Here is a 17,902-nt window from a genome sequence, read left to right on the forward strand (position 1 = left end):
TATAGTTTGAAATTAGAAAGTATGCCTCCCACTTTGCTCTCTCTCAGGAATGCTTTGGTTATTCAGGGTCTGTTGTGGATTCATATGAATTTTAGGTGTTTTTTTTTTTTTTTTCTGATTCTGTTTAAAAAAAGCCACTGGAATTTTGATAGGGATTACATTCAATCCATACTATGCTTAATATGGACATCTTAACAATATTAATTCTTACACTGCATGAACACAGATTTCTCTATTATGTTGTCTTCTTCAATTTCATCAATGTCTTATAAGTTTTCAGTGTATAGATCTTTCACCTCCTTAAATTTATTCCTATGTATTTCATTCTTTTTGATACTGTTGTAAATAGGACTGTTTTCTTTATTTCTTTTTCAGATAATTCATTATTATGGGAATTCTTACCTTACTCCTGAATGTAGTGGAAATTTTGTTCAAGCTTCATAAGTAAATATGATATTTGCTACAAATTTTGTTAGCTATACTTTATCAGATTAGAAATGCTCCATATTGTTGAGAGGTTTCTCCAGAATGAAAGTTGAATTTCATTAAATGCTTTTCTGCATCACTTGAGATAAACATACGGTTTTCAAATTTAAGTTGTGACTATAAGAAAATCATAATAAAAGATTTTCTTATGTTAAATTATCCCTGACTACCTGGAATAAGCCCAGCTAAGTTATAATTTTTTTAAACATTGGAGTATTCATTTTGCTAATATTTTGTTTAGGATTTTTGCAACTGTGTTCATAGTGATTTGTTTTCTATGTTTTGCTAGCAATCTGATCTCAATGATTTTTTCCAGTAAGAAATACTTCCTTTTGTAGATTAGTTTTCATTCCTTCTTAAAGGGAAAGATGAAAGAACTTTGGTGTCAGAACATCGGGAACACTTATTTTTAAATGAATTCACCAAGATTTTATATATATTTTCCTTTTTTCTCAAGTCTTAGAGCTATTTTTCTTCTTACATTTCATAGTTTTATTTTCCTTTCCAATCTCTTCTAGCACTTATTGACTACAGAATTCACTCATAATTTACACATAATTTTATGACTATTTTCTGATGTTTAGAATGTCAGTTATATGTGTATTTCATGTCTCCCTCATATATGTTATAAACAGTTCTATTCACATTTAATACTGTACTTTGAATTTTCTCAGAGTTCAATAGTTATTTTAATTTTGATTTGACTTTTATTAATGAAAGTATTACCTTTAATGAAAGTAATACTTAGTTTGGTGATCTATGTATTTTGGGAAATTCTAAATATCTTTTTAGTCCGTAAGTCTTGAAAATTTTTTCATTTTATCCTTTACTCTCATTTTTGATGAACTCTATCTCCCCAGCATACTTTTTTCTCTCCTAGAAGATTGTAGGTTGACACTTCTACATGGTCAGTTTTTCTAGGTCATTGACTGGGTCACTGATGTAAGTGTCAGAAGAATGAATGATGATTTTTAGCTAAAACACCTGATTATTCTAGTCCATGCCATATTCACTTATTCCTAAAAGCATGATTGTCAACAAAATTTCAATGAACCCTGAATAGCTTCTGAAGGTATATTGAGTTCTTTCACTTTAAAAGGCAACACAAATCTTCTCAGTGGGAAAATAAATGATCGAATCTCACCTCATTCCAAATGAATTAAAGTTGGCAGGCTTGTGTGTCTGGAGCTGACTACAGTACTTGACGCTAAAATGTAGCCCCTTGTAGTAGTTATAATAAATTAAGGCTTCTGTCAGAGGCCGAAATCATGAAAGTTAAAGGAAAAAATATTATTGCTACCCTTTATATTTTGGCCTCTGATAGGAATTTTGGTCTTCAGCAGGCTGACAGCACAAAATAGACAAATTCAATAGTTTAGGAGACTGTGCCAAATTTCATGTGTAGAAGCCTGTGAGTGTCTTGCATTAAACTGTGAGTTATAGCAGTGAAGGCCTAGAAAGTGAGAAATGGCATATTTCTTGAGGCCTGTAGGGCATGCAAGTTCCACAGTTCTCCCTCTTGAATGACAACATGGTCCAGCTTCCTAGTGAGAAGCATGCTGGTGTGTTTCTCTTTCCTAGTCTCTTCTGAATAATGTGAGGTGTTGCTAATTTAAAATTGTCACTCAAAGGGCATAAAAATGTTTTTCAGTTAAAAGTCCAGTGACAAGCAGAAGACAATGGCAGCAATGGGTACTCTGAAACAGGTGATAATTTTCTCTAGCTAATTATTCTTTTTCTACATGAAACATTGCTAAAAACATACTGAATAATACATGCTTTGGTAAGGTGTGTTTGGAAAAAGTGGTGTTCCACATTAACTCTCCCAAATAACTTGACATTAAAAAAAAAAAAAAGTCGCTACTGGTCTCATTCAGAGTTGGAATATCTTTGCCTGGATTATTTTTTGTCTTTTTATCTATATTATCTTTCGTAATAAGACCAAGCAAAAACTGGAGAAGAACCTATGGATGACCTGGAAGTGGTTTTAAAGTATTAGTATTCTGAAACTGGATCTATTTTGCCTCCCTGGTCCTTTCCTTTCCTGATAAATTTCACAGTAACCCAGGAATCTTTCTGCTAGAGAACACTGCAGCAGCAGGAAACTGCCCAGACATCTTCCCAATGTCTGTAGTAGTCCATTTGTCAGTGGACTGAAACTAATTTCAATGATGTGACTCACTTGTCTGCCCAGTTATTATTTTAAAAATTGTTACAAATTAAGTGGGCATCCTCTGGCTTCAAATAGAGAGCCTGAAATATTAGCAGTGGAAACAACCTAAAATATTAAAAAAAGAATCTAAGAATGGCTCAGATTACCTAAACACACCACACAACCAATAGCAATGGAAAGCAGTAAGAATTCATAGAGCTTCTGGTGCTGGGCAGTAAAGGGTATGAAAATGGAGATTAATCTCCTGACTTCTGAAGATAATTCAAGAGAAATGATGAACAAAAACCAATGTATCAATACAGAACCGGAAAGTGAAAAGAAAGCAGATCTATTCCAAATGTGATTTCAATTTCATTATATTTTGAATATTCAGTGGGAAACTCCTAAGGTTTTAGTTTCTCTTTGGGAGTAAAATGGGTTCTTAAAAGTGCATTCATCTATGCTGCTAGAGTATCGTTTACTAACAAATGATTGCAGCTGTACCCAAGTGGCCTAAAAGAGTTTTAATGTTGCTTCCAGATGTGCCTAATTTATTTCCAGGGTATAATGTTTGCCTTGGGAACCTTGGGTGATTTTCTCACTTATCAGTGCCAATTTCGTGGGGGTAGGTAAAATTTTAGTCCTCTTCTACATGGGGAAATGGGACAGGAAGATATTATGGTTTCATTAATATTAAATGAGAAACCTTTAACAATTCTGGATAAAATATTAAATCTAGTGTGTATTTCATGAGCTTACACACCTGGACTTTTTCTGCATGGGTTTCCTAGGACTCGTCTTGCCAATGTTCATATTATATAAATGATATCTGTCAGGAATTTTAAAGATTGAGAATTTTGAAAACTGCCCTCTAAGTTTAGCTTTCAAAAACTCCAGTGGTTGCTTTGTTATTAAATGTTAAGAGAATGAAACATTTAATTTTCAACTACTCAAAGGATAGCTACTAAATTGCAGCTATGAATATTCTTTGAATATTGGATATGAATAATAATATAAGGTATTATTTATAGAGCAATTATATAAATTTTATTATGGAGGACATTCAAATGAAGACCAGTTTAAATGTAAAATCCACAGTGTTTCTAGAACAATCGGGATACTTATTATTAAAGCTACTTTGGTGATGCACAAACCATGCAGTTGGATTTCAAGAGGTTTTTTACAAATATAAATCAAGTTGTTGAAGATATTTAAATGTACTCAACTGAGTTTAAGTGCTTGCTAAAACAGATAATCTACTATGTATCAAAAGCACAGAAATCATCTTGTGAATGGTCATTTAGTGTCTGTACTAGAACTTAAACCTTGGTCTCATGTCCCATACTTTTAGTCCTCTTTTAAAATAGAATGTTGATCTTTAAAACCAATGAGAACTATTTTGCCAATACCCAAGTAACACATTTTAGAAGAGCTTGTGTATTCAATTCCTTATTTCCAGTACCAAAGGTACAGCAGAGTGTAATCATCCCCAAAGGATTAAGTACTTTAGTCAATGACTAAAACAAAAATTGGAATATTACATATTGCCAAAATTACCCTTGAAAATTTAGTACTCTTGAAAAAACATTTTCCTTCTTTTACATTGGTCAGGAAACCCTTAAAATTACCCACACATTCTTCACACAGGTTTGCCAAACATAAGCACTGCTTTAAGATTTCTTGCATTCAATAACTGATTAATACAAATGACATGATGTTCAAATGCTTCCTATTTTCAGAAGAAAACATCTCAGTGATACAACTAGAGTAACTTGGTCGAATGCAAGATCACGAGGGCTGAGGATTTTGTCAGTTTTGTTCACTGTTAATTCAGTCCCCTCCTACATGGAGCACTGGGTGTTATACGCAAACAATGAATCATGGAACACTACATCAAAAACTAATGACGTACTGTATGGTGACTAACATAACGTAATAAAAAATTTTTAAAAAATTCAGTCCCCTCCTAGTTAATTCAGTCCTCTTCTAGAACAATGCTGGTCATAGAGTAGGTGCTTAATAAATATTCTGAATAAATAAATAAAATGTGAATTAAAGGGCGCCTGGGTGGCACAGCGGTTAAGCGTCTGCCTTTGGCTCAGGGCGTGATCCCGGCTTTATGGGATCGAGCCCCACATCAGGCTCCTCCACTATGAGCCTGCTTCTTCCTCTCCCATTCCCCCTGCTGTGTTCCCTCTCTTGCTGGCTGTCTCTATCTCTGTTAAATAAATAAATAAAATCTTTAAAAAAATGTGAATTAAATATGTTGAAAAAGTAAATGAATGAAAGGTAAACGAGTATGTCTCATAAACCTAGTTCATGGAGGTTTTAAATTAATACACAAATATCTAACTAAAAGAATTAGTTACATGGAGTTAGATTAAATAACAGGGTTTTGGCTTTCTAAATATTTCTTTTCCTGGTAATAATCTTATATATTTTGGATCAGGGGATTAATTGCAATAATTTTTAGTTGTTATATGTTGACAAACTCATTCACATTCAGGTCATTTCCTGTATTAATCAGATATTTTGACATCAGACAGATATGGTAGAAATATGCTATTGCAAAGTTCCTATGTAAAATAAGATATATGAGAAATAAGTTGTTCTACATGAAACTCTTATAGGAGCCAAATTCCTTCCTTCCTTTCTTTCCTTTCCTTCCTTTTCCTTCCTTCCTTCCTTCCTTCCTTCCTTCCTTCCTTCCTTCCTTCCTTCTTTCCTTCCTTCCTTCCAAGAGAGGGAGAGAGGGTAGGGCAGAGGGAGAGGGAGAGAGTATCAAGCAGGCTCCATGGCCAGCATAGAGGCCAAAGCAGGGCTCGGTTTCATAATCCTGAAATCATGACCTGAGCTAAAATCAAGAGGCGGATACTTAACCGACTCAGCCACCCAGGTACCCCACCCCCAATTATTTCTTTATAAGAAAATGTCTCACAAAGCTATTCGACCTTTCAAAAACTGAACATATATATTTTTTAATCTGATGGCTTTCTCTATCTCAAAGACTAGTTAGAATGTTATTATTAATTCAAGTGCACTTGCTCTGGAATTGGGTTTTCCCTGGGAAGGCTGTCTTTGGGATTCGTGTTTTCATCTGATTGGGAATGCTTCCCTGTTCTCCGTTCTATGAAAGTTTTATATATTTCTTGTTTCCCCCCTTCCTCCTTTCCTCTCCCCCTCCTTTTCTCCTTTTCCTTTCTTCCTTCTTTTTTTTTCAATTATTAGGGTGGGGTAACAAATTTACTTATATGCAAGAAAACAGAATCTTAAATATGCAAGAAATAGAATCTCTTTACTTCTCTGTAACCTGATTTCCCTGATGAAGTCCCAAATTATGAGACTTTCCAAGTTGTGGGGAAAAAACAGATTTAGTCTACTTGGATAATATTAATGCTATTAAATAAACAATCCTTATTAAATATACAGCCTTTTTGCCTAAGTGCTTCATATCTTTTTAGATAAAATGTTTCCTTAGAGATACTTGCCCCTCTCTCCCATCCTTGTCTTTCCAGCATGTTCATTCATGAAAATGTTGAAAGACTTAAAGCTGAGTATAAAGGGTTAAGTTAGTGGAAGTAAAGTACTGTTCTGATGCAGCTTTGCCTCCTACAATTCACAGGTCAGCTATCCAATGTTGATCTACCTGATTAGTTACAGCAATGACTTCAAGGGTCTAATAAAGTAAAGCCTCCAAGTTTTCAATCATTAAAGCTCCATTTGGTTTGGAAATAGTCTTGTATCAATTGGATAACACAGTCGAGAGGAATCAGCCATTCAACTACTGTTGTGGTAAGAAGATAAGGGCCAAGACTGAAGTGGTGGCTATGAAAACAGAAAAGAAAAACGGAGGCACCTGGGTGGCTCAGTCGTTAAGTGGCTGCCTTCAGCCCAGGGCGTGATCCCAGGGTTCTGGGATCAAGCCCCACATTGGGCTCCCTGCTCTCCGGGGAGGCTGCTTCTTCCTCTCCCACTCCCCCTGCTTGTGTTCCCTCTCTCACTGGCTGTCTGTCTGTCAAATAAATAAATAAAATGAAAGAAGGAAAGAAAGAAAGAAAGAAAGAAAGAAAGAAAGAAAGAAAGAAAGAAAAAACAAGGAGTTCTGGAAACATGTGCCCTAGAGCAGAAGAAGCGAGGTAGGCAGTTGGCCTCATCTGTCCAGCAGTTCAACTCTTAGATCTCCTCCCTCTTCAGAGGAAGAGATAGTCTTTCAGCTTTTTTTTCAAATAACAGCAGAGTAGGAATTTTCCTTTTTTAGTGTTAGACCCTTGACTGGCTTGGTGGAGGAATTACGTATTTTGTTTTTAAACTGCTCCAGTGAGGGATGCATGTAGAACTGCAGGAAGCAGAGAAAGAGCTTACATGTTAGCAAATAATTTAAAAGCATGGAGATAACTATGTAAAAAAAAAAAAAATCAAACATAAGAAATGGTAGCTAAGTACCAATACGTTGGATGTGATCCCGAGTTTCTAGGGTCATAGGATGTTAGTCAATATTGTCCCCTTCTTTTACAGACTTTATGGCTTCATTTTAACTGCTCAATTATATTTTCCATGTGAGTTTACTAAATTATTTACTTACTTTTAATTTGAAGTCTTCACATTTCTACACACATGTTTGTATGTATGCCTTAAATCATGGAATTTTGAGAGATAAGAATTCTACCAGACCTTTAAACTGTACAGAAGGAACACCACTTTGAAGCTAATGAAACTTGTTACTTCTAAGGTAACAGGAGAGGTCCTAGCAACATGTCTACGGGGTCATACAGTTTGATAAAACTGGCTAAAATAAGGTGAGATGTCTCTGTCCACTGTCACTCTCTTCATTCACTTCTTTTTTGTCAGATGGCCCTGGAATGCTATCTCAAAGTAGGTTAGGGGCAAGCTGAATTGCAGATACACTAAACTTGGGTTTAGTGGTGAATATTTACATGGTTTCAATCTCCTCTCCGTTAAATTACGAGTTGCCGAGGTATAGTTAGAATACTCCAAATATCCACTGGGCTGATTCCCTTAAGTGTGTAGGGCCAGGGGTCTTACCGTGACATGGATGTGTCTTATGTGGTCACCACCAGAAAGATACAGGTGGAAGATGAGAAACAAGGTCCGAAGTATATAATTCCAGAAGCTGGTTTATAGAAAGTATTCCCAGTCATCAGATGTTTAAAATTACAAGGGGAGGATTCCATTAACATCAACACTCAGTCAAAATGGAAGTTCTTGCCTATTGTGAATATACTTGGTAGTGCATCTTATGAAATTCAAATGTACCCTACATTATTTTATTTTTTGATGGGGATTTTATAAAATGGAATTTATCAGAAATTCTGTGTTATAGGGCATAAACTTCTAGCAGGTCTATACATGGTGATTATGTCTATTTTGATATTTTATGTTTTATGCATTTCACTACTACTAATAAAAACAAATTTGATCAACTATGTTAGGAAGATTGAATTATCTTTTGATTTTTTTTTATAGAGAAATAACAAATTTGTTGTTATGTGAAGAGGTGATCAAAGAATGTCCAGCCAAAAGTGGAAGAAAAGCATTACAGTGTGTGTCAGGGAGTTTATTAAATAAAAGTCTTCTGTATTATTTTCTTCATTTTGTAATGTTTGCAGTATTTTCCAGATATTTTAGATTTGATTTTACTGTGATTTCTTTTCTCATTCTAAATAAATATTCATGCTCATACCTGATTTTGTATTCATAATAGTATAACATTTTTCTGAAAGAGAACTACCCAAATTATATATAGTTCAGGCACTACAAAACCTGAGTCCACCCTTGTAAGTAAATCCAAAACACAGATGCCTACAGGCAGGGAGTGGGGCTGTACAGGGTAAGGGTGTGGGTCAAGGTAAAGGGTAGTAGGTTCATGAGAGGAGGAAGCTTTATCTCCATCAGATCATTTTGCTGCCCTCATTCACTCTCTCAGGAGATCTAATGGAAAAGTGGGGTCCATCACAATTTTTAGATGAGAGTTGGTACCTCTACATGCATCTAGAGGCTAATAAATGGAAAGACAAGGTAGCTTATGGAGGCCAAGTATAACTTTTTCTTTGAAATCTGGCTTCAAATTATGGCTTCATTTGTCATGAAAGGTTGTAAGTTTTGGAATCTTTTCATTGATTTTCCATATCCTTCATTGGAGTAGGTCTATGCTTCTTCTTACATACTGTAATTTGATAGAGTCCTGATTCTTCTGTAACTCAGAATGCCCTGATACCAAAGAGCCCCAGCCCTGCTGCTTCACTCAGGAACCACACCATCCATTCCACTCCACAGTCCACCATGAGCCCTGTGACTTTGGGAACTCTTTAAAGGTCTGATAGAAAGCTAGCACAAATGTCTCATCTGCTTTTGATTTGTGGGTTCTAAGCACATGGCTTCCAAATCTCACATTTGGAATGTGGAGTTCAGTAATCCATAACCATTTTGATCAAATCATTGATTTTCTCCTTTGTCTTCTATGAATGGATGATACATGCTGTCTGGTTCTTTCCAAGAACCCATCTTTCTTCCTCTTATATATATCATATAATTTTATTTACCTGACATGTTCTTTCAAAGTTAGGAGAATTGGGGATTTGTGTGTTTTAAGAAAAGAGGCAAACTCATTAGATTCCCTTTCTTAATATTTTAATAATGTTACTGAAGTCTGGGATGCCATCTTTATTCAACTATCTCTTTTGTTTTTCTGCCACAACTTAGCACTTATGGTGAATGGCAATACATATTAATAAGCAGGCAGCTTAATAAGACTCAGGTTAATGATGATAATTATTCCTACATGGTGTATGCTGACAGTGTGTGCGAAGATATTCACTCTTCAAAAGAGCCCCAAGGCAGTACAGATAATTCTGACACTGAGTACGTTATCTGAGAAGAAGGTTAACAATGCTATGTGATACTTGGCTTTTTTTTTTTTTTTCTGTAAGTGAACATTTTAATTACCTGGGGATAATGTCCATGGCTAGAATTCAGTGAGTGGGCACAGGGCCAATAACTTTTCAGGAGATCCCTGAGAGAGACTTAGAATTTTAACCGTTAAAAATTACAGGCTTGCAAACAGGGTCACTAGAAATAAATAAGCATAGTCAAGATTTAAGAAAAGGTCAGTGTTTTAACTCTAATGCTCATAGAGGGCTCCTAGTTTGAAGTGAATATTTTTTGATTAACCATAGAAAAAGTATGAAATTGTGAAACTCTGCTTCCTTTATTCTTTCTAAGTCTACCAAATTCTTTACAAAACCAAACACACTAATGCTTAATGATCTTATGCTCTGTTTTCCATCCCTCTATTCTAGGTAACTCTCCAAACCTTCATTTACACCTGAAGAATTAATGACAAGTGACTGATTAACAGTTCAGAGTTACATTCCATTTTTTTCCCTCCAGGGTCAATTGACTTTTCAGAAGTATTAAAACCTTAAACCAGGCATCTCAAATAAAACACCAGCTAGGGCCTGTCAAGTAACATTAATGACTGAAGCTGGCCTAGTGAGCACTGTACTAAAACGGAAAGGCAGGCTTCTTGAAGGGGATGGGGGAGTGTCATTTCATGCCTCTAGCAGATTATTTCCACATAGACATTCTGGTCCAGATTTGCTCAAAATATACTTTTTCAAAAGAAGTTGGAAATCTGGATTTTTGTGAATTCTTCCCGCGTTTGAATTTTGTCCATGAAACATGTTCTAGGTCAAGCACAACAGGTCCAGGGCTGAAAATGGTCTGAAGGTCACAAGTTTGTAACTTTTGCCTTGAACTGAAGGGAAGAAACTGGAGAACCTACATTCCTCTAAAGCACTTGCAACCCCTGTCCTTTTTCATGATGTTCCATTTGCTCTTTGCCCATCCTGCCCTCTACTCCCTGGGGACTTAACTCACTTTTGATGGCCTTGGTTAAATGTTACTCTCTCTGTAAAGCTTTCTAGGTCCCTTCTCTTCTTCCAAACCATTTCTCCACCATCTCCCTTTCTTGTAGAATGAATCCATTTTCTCATTATATTGCTAGGACATATGGCACACACTGGAATTAGCATTTAACATAGTGGGTACTAAATATTTGTGGGTGTGCTGGTCTTCCCAGTTACAATATGAGGTCCATACGGGTAGAGTCCTCTTTTTATTTTTTATCAGCATCACACAATATCTACCTCATGATAGACAGTAAATATTTGCTGAAAGAATGAAGGATCAGTGAATGAATTTTAGAAAGCTACTTGAAGGCTTAAGGATACTTGTCAGCCTCTGTACCCCCTAGCAGAGGACATAAATATGGAAGACATTCAGTATGTACTTAGGAAATGAGAAATGAATGTGAACCAATGGGGGAGAATTATGTTTTGAAGAGTTACAGAGTGGCACATAGGTAAATTTCAGTGATGCATCCCTTGTATCCTTGCCCACTGGGGTAAAATAGGCTCTTAAATTCTCTCTGATCCTAAAATTCAATTTAAGATTAATATAAATTATCATATATAATATATATATGATGGAGATGATATTCATTGCTTTTCGTGGTAACCTTTTAACAATTCCCTTAATGCTTCTAATTGAGGCAACTATGTAAAGGTTTCGATATCATAATTGAGCAGATAATATTGAGGCAACACCTTATGTAAGGTCTAGTGGTTATAAATTTTTTCAGAAGCAAGTCATGATGAATTTGAATAGAAAAGTCATCTGGCAGTACTGCATTCAATTGGTATTTATTATAAATATGCACTCAGTTACTTATATTTGTTTATATCAAAGATGTTTTTCTGCTCATCACATTAGTGAAAGTCTGCTTGAATCCTTCTGTCCTGAGTCTTCTAGAAAACTGCCTTACTCTAGCCTGATTTTAATTAGGAAATCTCAATTAATTAGAAATATGTTAATGATTAAGTTAACAATCTGGTATAAAGGCATCACGAAGAACTCTATCCAACATGTTGACCAAAGAAGATTACTGAAGTCGAAAGAAATGACACTTTTCTCTATAAGAGACATCTGCCATGCTTATGGTCAACTCTGTTTTTGCAGGGATAGGTATCAGTAGAAGACTAGCTAATTGTTCTGTAGATAAGTCTAGCTAGCTGAATAGTTTTAGGGACACAATCAAATGATGCAGGCCAGTTGTTTATTCACTTATGCAATGTGATAACAGTTAGCTAATCAGTTGTGTGAGATTCAACCACTGAATTAAAGACCTAAGTTTGCAGACAGCTCTGGCACTGTAGTTGTTCTTTTAAAAGAAAATAAAAGTTGTTATGCAGTGTTAGCATGCTGTATGCATAAACTATTATGATACTAGTATGGAGCTTGTGCCATTTAACCTGACATCGGACACTTTGACAATGAGCAGATATGAATCACGAACACTTTTTTTCCACTGGGGCAGTGCATACAATTAAACCAAATTCAAATGAGCAGATTTTCAGAGTGTATTTGAATCTCTTCCTGGGGCTAAGATAGACCTGCCACTGGTCTCTCCATTTCCTTTAGTAAGCCCTTGTATATTAAGCAGTGGAAAATAAAACAACAAATGTTATTCAGCAGAAAGATAAAAGCCCAATCTATGTAAAGTGAGATAGAAGAAATGGAAACATAGCATGTGGATTTTGCATGCTGAGCCCCATAAAATGCAAGCGTGAATTTCCTCTCATAGTGAGTGTGGTCCAACATTAAACGAAGCATGGGGCATGATTATGAGAGATAAGATCAGTAGTTGGAGAACATACAGCAAGCTGTTTTACCCACATTGAATATAATTTCACTCCTCTGATCTATTAGGCCCTCTTGGTGCACATCTTTGTAGATTTTTGCTAGTTCTCAGGAATGCATTAAAAAACCCTACAGGCTATAACTAAAATTACTGAATATTTTTTAATGTCTCACATGTTGACAGTCCTGATTTTCGTTATAGAAGAAATAACTGTCGATAGTGCCATTTAAATCCCTACTCTTTAGACTTGTGAATGCTAATGGCTGGGCTGTCGAACTTCAGCTTTTCCTGTAATCGTTATTCCTGGTTTCCTGTGGTGGATATGTATCGAACATAAGAAATTAGCTGCAGAGAGAATTAGAGGGTGTAAGTCTGAGTCATGTAAATGCCAAAAGCTTTTTGTGACATTTTTCAGACTTTAAAAATGGAAATATGTTATTTGCACAGTAGCTCCTGATGGAATATGACATACTGCAGCGATGTGGCGAGTTTAAGATTGGGCTGCAGGCCATTAGGAACTCTCTGTGTGAGAGCCTGGGGCCTGAGCAGAGGAATGGGAGTGAGCTACTTGGAAGAAGCATGGCATTTGCTGATGAGCCAACGAATCCTCGCTAGATCAAGAACTGCTAATGAGAATTGAGAACTTGCTTGAACCTGTTATCAAAAGTAAGGCTTAGGAATATAATTTTCAGCTTGATGTAACCTTTGTCTTTATTCCAGAAGGTCTTACATCATCATTATATCAGCCCATGGAAAAAAAAATCATAAGGCTAAGTACATACCTTAACTCTTTTATTTCAATTAAGGCTGAGCTCTTAAATTCAGTCAAAATAAGAAATCCCTCTTAGTAGATTCTGAACCTTTGTTGGGTCCTGAGATGCATGGAGGATGGGTATGAGGATGCAGCACAGAACTTTCCATAGAGGAAAACAGAGTCACACTGTCCTTCACTCCTGTTCCAACCCCTTTTTGCTTTAGAGGAAAGCTAAAAGGGAGTCAGAAACTGTCTCTGGTTTCACTTTTGGTTAACAGGGTAGACCTCCTCAGAGGCTTATTTCCACTTCAGGGGATAGTCTTGCAACCCATTGAACCCACACTCCTTATAAACATGGGGATGTGGGGGCATATCTTTTTGTTTGTTTTGGGGGATAAAGTAACTAACCTTATGCTAATTTTGATATTTTCCTACAGGGTGTAAAGGACCATCATGAGAAACAAGCTTCTCTGCTTTCTATTCCAGAAAATTCAGTGTTCAATTTTCAAAAGATATGGAATCCAGGAAAATTGATAGATGACATTTGGAAGAAGAGGACACAGATGACCAAGAGGACTTCTGAAAGAATTTCATAAGTGCATCTGGAAATATATGTAATTAGTGAAAAAGACAAAACAAAACAGAACAGGAGATAGGGGTCTTGACTGTTTTCCTTTTAAGAATGTCTCCTGGGAAGCCTCTCTTGGACTTCCCTGTGCTTCCCATAAATGCAATTCCTCTTCTCCCTTTAAATTCTCTGTGATGCTTCATAATGCCATGAAGCCTGTTCTCCCAAAGCAAAATCCTAGCTGTCATCCTAGACAATGCCCTCTTCATCTTTTCCCTCCAACTCATCATCAAGACATGTTGTTTTTATTGCAAATCTCATTTCTCCTTGCTTTCTCCTCACTGCTTTTTCTTAGTTCTGATCCTTATCTTACGATTACACTATGCAGTTTTAACTCGTCTCTCAGTCTCCTGTCTTACCGGACTTCTCTATCTTCACCATTTATATCGATACTTTAATGTATTTTTCCTTCTCTAATGATGCCCAGGCACCTTGCAAGTATGTGTGAGTCGTGTGACAAAAGTAGTTCACTGTCTCCTGGGAGCCATGAAAACCTGCAATCACATTCTTTTCCTCCCCTGCTCAGTTGAGGAACTCTCCATCTACTGTCCATGGAAAGAAGTCTACATCACCAGTCAAAGCTATTCACAATTTGGTCCTTCCTTACCTCTTGGGTAGACTCATCATTTCCCCTGTGTTCCACTGCCCACAGACTGAGCTGACAGGGTTACGGCTTCATGAACTGACATTCGTTTTCATAACTTCATACTTTTTCACATTCAGTTCCTTCGGCCTGAAATGCCTTTCCCCATCTGAAATACACAGTCATTTTTCAAAATCCCTCCTAAATGTCATCTCTTCTATACTTTCCTAACACTCTCAGGCTGAGTTAGGGGTTTCCTAACAAAGTACACCTTCATACTTGGATATGTATTTACCACTTTATATGTCTGGCTTGCCTATGATATTACAAGCCCCTTCATGACAGCAACTTTGTTTTATTCATCTTTGGATTTCTAGCTGTTAGCACTGTTTCCACAGAACAAAACAAAACACACTGTTGAATAAACAAATGAATTGAAGATGTAGTTTCTAATACCTTCTCTATGCACCAATTTTCAAAAGCAGTGGAAATCTAACACATTGAATATCCTATACATTGCCTGCACAGAATATGATCCAGGGAGCAGTAAATTCATGGAATGAGCATCTGCATTTTTCCCTAATCAGAATCTTTGCTCACATCGAGGTTTACTCATCAATGCCATTTGAAGAAACATTGTTCTGCTAACAATGTGCTACTTTATTGAATTCTATTAGAGAATTTCACTACAGGTTTAATTATTGCTCACCTTGGTGTCAGGCTGCTTTCCCTTTATTAACTAATCATCTACTGGCCCAGTGGGGTTCCTGTAGCCTCCAGGCTTCTCAAGATATGTCAAATCAGATTATCTGCTCTTATTTTACATAGATGAAAATTTAAGTTTTTTTCTAAACTCAGTGAAGAAACAATCTCCCACTGCTTAATATATGCAAACTATACGAAGGCATGCATTTACATAACCTGAGCTGAGTTAGTCATTTGAGCTTTGTTAATTAGCTTTGGAAAAGAAAGTTAGCTTAAACCAGAGTAGTAAAGAGATACATTTGATAAATTTTTTATTTTACCTTACAACACATACTATCGTGTTGTTACAATGATTTCTAAATACCATTTATGGAATAGAGATCATGAACCTACATATGTATATGCTATCATGACAACATCACAGGTCAGAATTTATTTTTGCTTCAGCCACTCTCAGGAAGGAAGATTCTATGAACTGGGTTGGCCTTGAAGTAACAGTTATTTGTAAACTGGTTTTGTTGATTCCAAATAGATATGCTGAGAATTACTTTTATAAGGCCTAGCTTTCTGGAAGGCTTTTATGTTGAAATCTTCTGAAATTTAAAAGTGAGGTATTTTGAAATATCATGAAGTGCCACATGACATAAAATATGTCAAAAGGATCTTTTGATTTTCAGTCAGTTTGAAAACGAGAGTTCAGTGTTTCATGATTTTTAGAGTATACTTGAGTCCCTCCAAGCTTATATTCTATGAAGCCCAGTCATTATTTGTTATAGATAATAAAACTAACACTTTTTTTTTTTTTTTTGTCTTGGGGTATATGTTTTAAATGCAGGTCCGGCATATATTAATAAGGTGTTAGATCTTTTCTGCTAAGAATATATGATCATTAAAATTCTTTACATGATCAGGGAATCTAGAAGTTGCATAATTTACTCACATAAATGAAATGTAAGGGTAGAATCTGTGATTTCTCTCCATTCCCAGATCTTACTGTAGTTAACAATTAAAAATTTAACCCATTAAGTAATGGATAATCAGAAAATATTTGCTTTTTCTCATATTTGTAGTAGTTCTTACTTATTTTCTGTTTTTGTATTACTATTTTTACTTTCAGCAACAAAAACTAATTTCTGATAAAATTTCAGTTTTACAGCAAACTTGTAAGGGAGAGCCAACCTAAGCAGAAAACATACTAGAGTTATAAATTCACTCTAATTTTATTGCTTCACTTTGTTATTTAGTTATCTAACAATTTATAGTCTATAACTAAGAGGGAACTTTTCAGTTATTTCACTGATGGGTGAATTCCCTTTTAATTCCATGTGTGTATGTTTTGGCTTTGTTAATTATTTTATGTATAGTGTTTTAAAATCTTTTTAGTGAAGATTTGATTTCCTTTTCTTATGCTCTTGAATTGGTAATTTTTAAAACAAATATCCTGAGTTACACTCAGCATTTTTTAAAAAGTCAATCTTATTAAGGTATAATTTTACATAATGAAATACACAGATTTAAAAATAAATTCTAATAACCGTTCGAAGATATGAACATACACGCAACTCGTCACTCCAGTCAAAATATAGAACATTTCCAACACCCTAGAAAGTTCTCTTGCGCTCATTTGCAGCCAGTCTTCTACACTGCCTCTCACCTCAGACAACCAACAGTGTGATTTCATCTCTTTTGATTAGTTTTCTTTTTATTGCTGAGTAGTATTTCATTGTATGAATGTACAATTGATTTCCCCATTCAATCGCTCATAGACATTTGAGCTGTTTCCATTGTTTTGGTAATAAATAAAGCTGTTCTGAATATTCATGTACATGTCTTTCTTTTTAGAATTGCTGTTATATAATGTTTAGTATTGTAAGAAAATGCCAGCTTGTTCTCCAGATTGGTTGTACCGTATCACACAGCAATGCATGAGAGTTCCTCTTACACTATATCCTTGTCCACACTTATTTTTGTCAGTTCTTACTGGTGTGAAGTAACATTACATTGTGACCTTAATTTTAATTTCCCTGGTGATTAATGAATTTAGCATCTTTCATGTGCTCAGTGTCTGTTAGTTTAGTTTATGTTATGATGTTTGTGTTTTTTGCCCATTTAAAAAAGATGTGGTTTGTGTTTTCTTGCTGAGTTCTAAGAGTTCTTTTTTATATTCTGAATATGGTCCTTTATCATATAAATGTATTACAAATGTTTTCTTCTAGTCTGTGGCTACACTTTTCACTTTCTTAAAAGGGACTTACGAGTAACAGAAGGTTTTAATGTTGATGAAATGTAGTTTATCAGCATCTTATTTTATGGTTTATGTTTCCTTGTTCTGTCTATAAATACTTTGTCTAACCTAAGGCCATAAAACTTTCCTCATTGTTTTTCATAGAAATTTAATATTTTTAGCTTTTGCATTTAGGATTGTGATTCATTTTGAATTAATTTTTGTGTATGGTACAGGTGTGGTATTCATTTTATCTAATAACCGGTTGTTAATATATAAAAATACATTTGATTTTTGTGGACTTGTTTCCTGCAAACTTAAAAATTCACTTATTAATTCTAATACAAATTTAAAAAAATTTTAATTAACGCAATTGTGTTGTTTGAGAACACAGAGTTTTAATTCTTTGTTTCCGACAGCTATGGCTTTCATGTATTTTTCTTGCCTTATTGATCTGGCTAGAACCCGTTGTACAATACTGAATAAAATTGGTGAGAGCTGAATCCTTGCCTGTTTATAATCTTAGGAGAAAGCACTTAATATGTTACCATTTTGTATGAAGCTAGGTGTAAAGTTGTTGTTTTGTAGATGCATTTTACCAAATAGAGAAGTTCCTAGATATTTATTTTTTTTAAGATTTTATTTACTTGAA

Source organism: Ursus americanus, chromosome 5, assembly GCF_024610735.1.
Source record: "Ursus americanus isolate L20-20 chromosome 5, mUrsAme1.1.p, whole genome shotgun sequence".
In the NCBI taxonomy this organism is placed as follows: Eukaryota; Metazoa; Chordata; class Mammalia; order Carnivora; family Ursidae; genus Ursus; species Ursus americanus.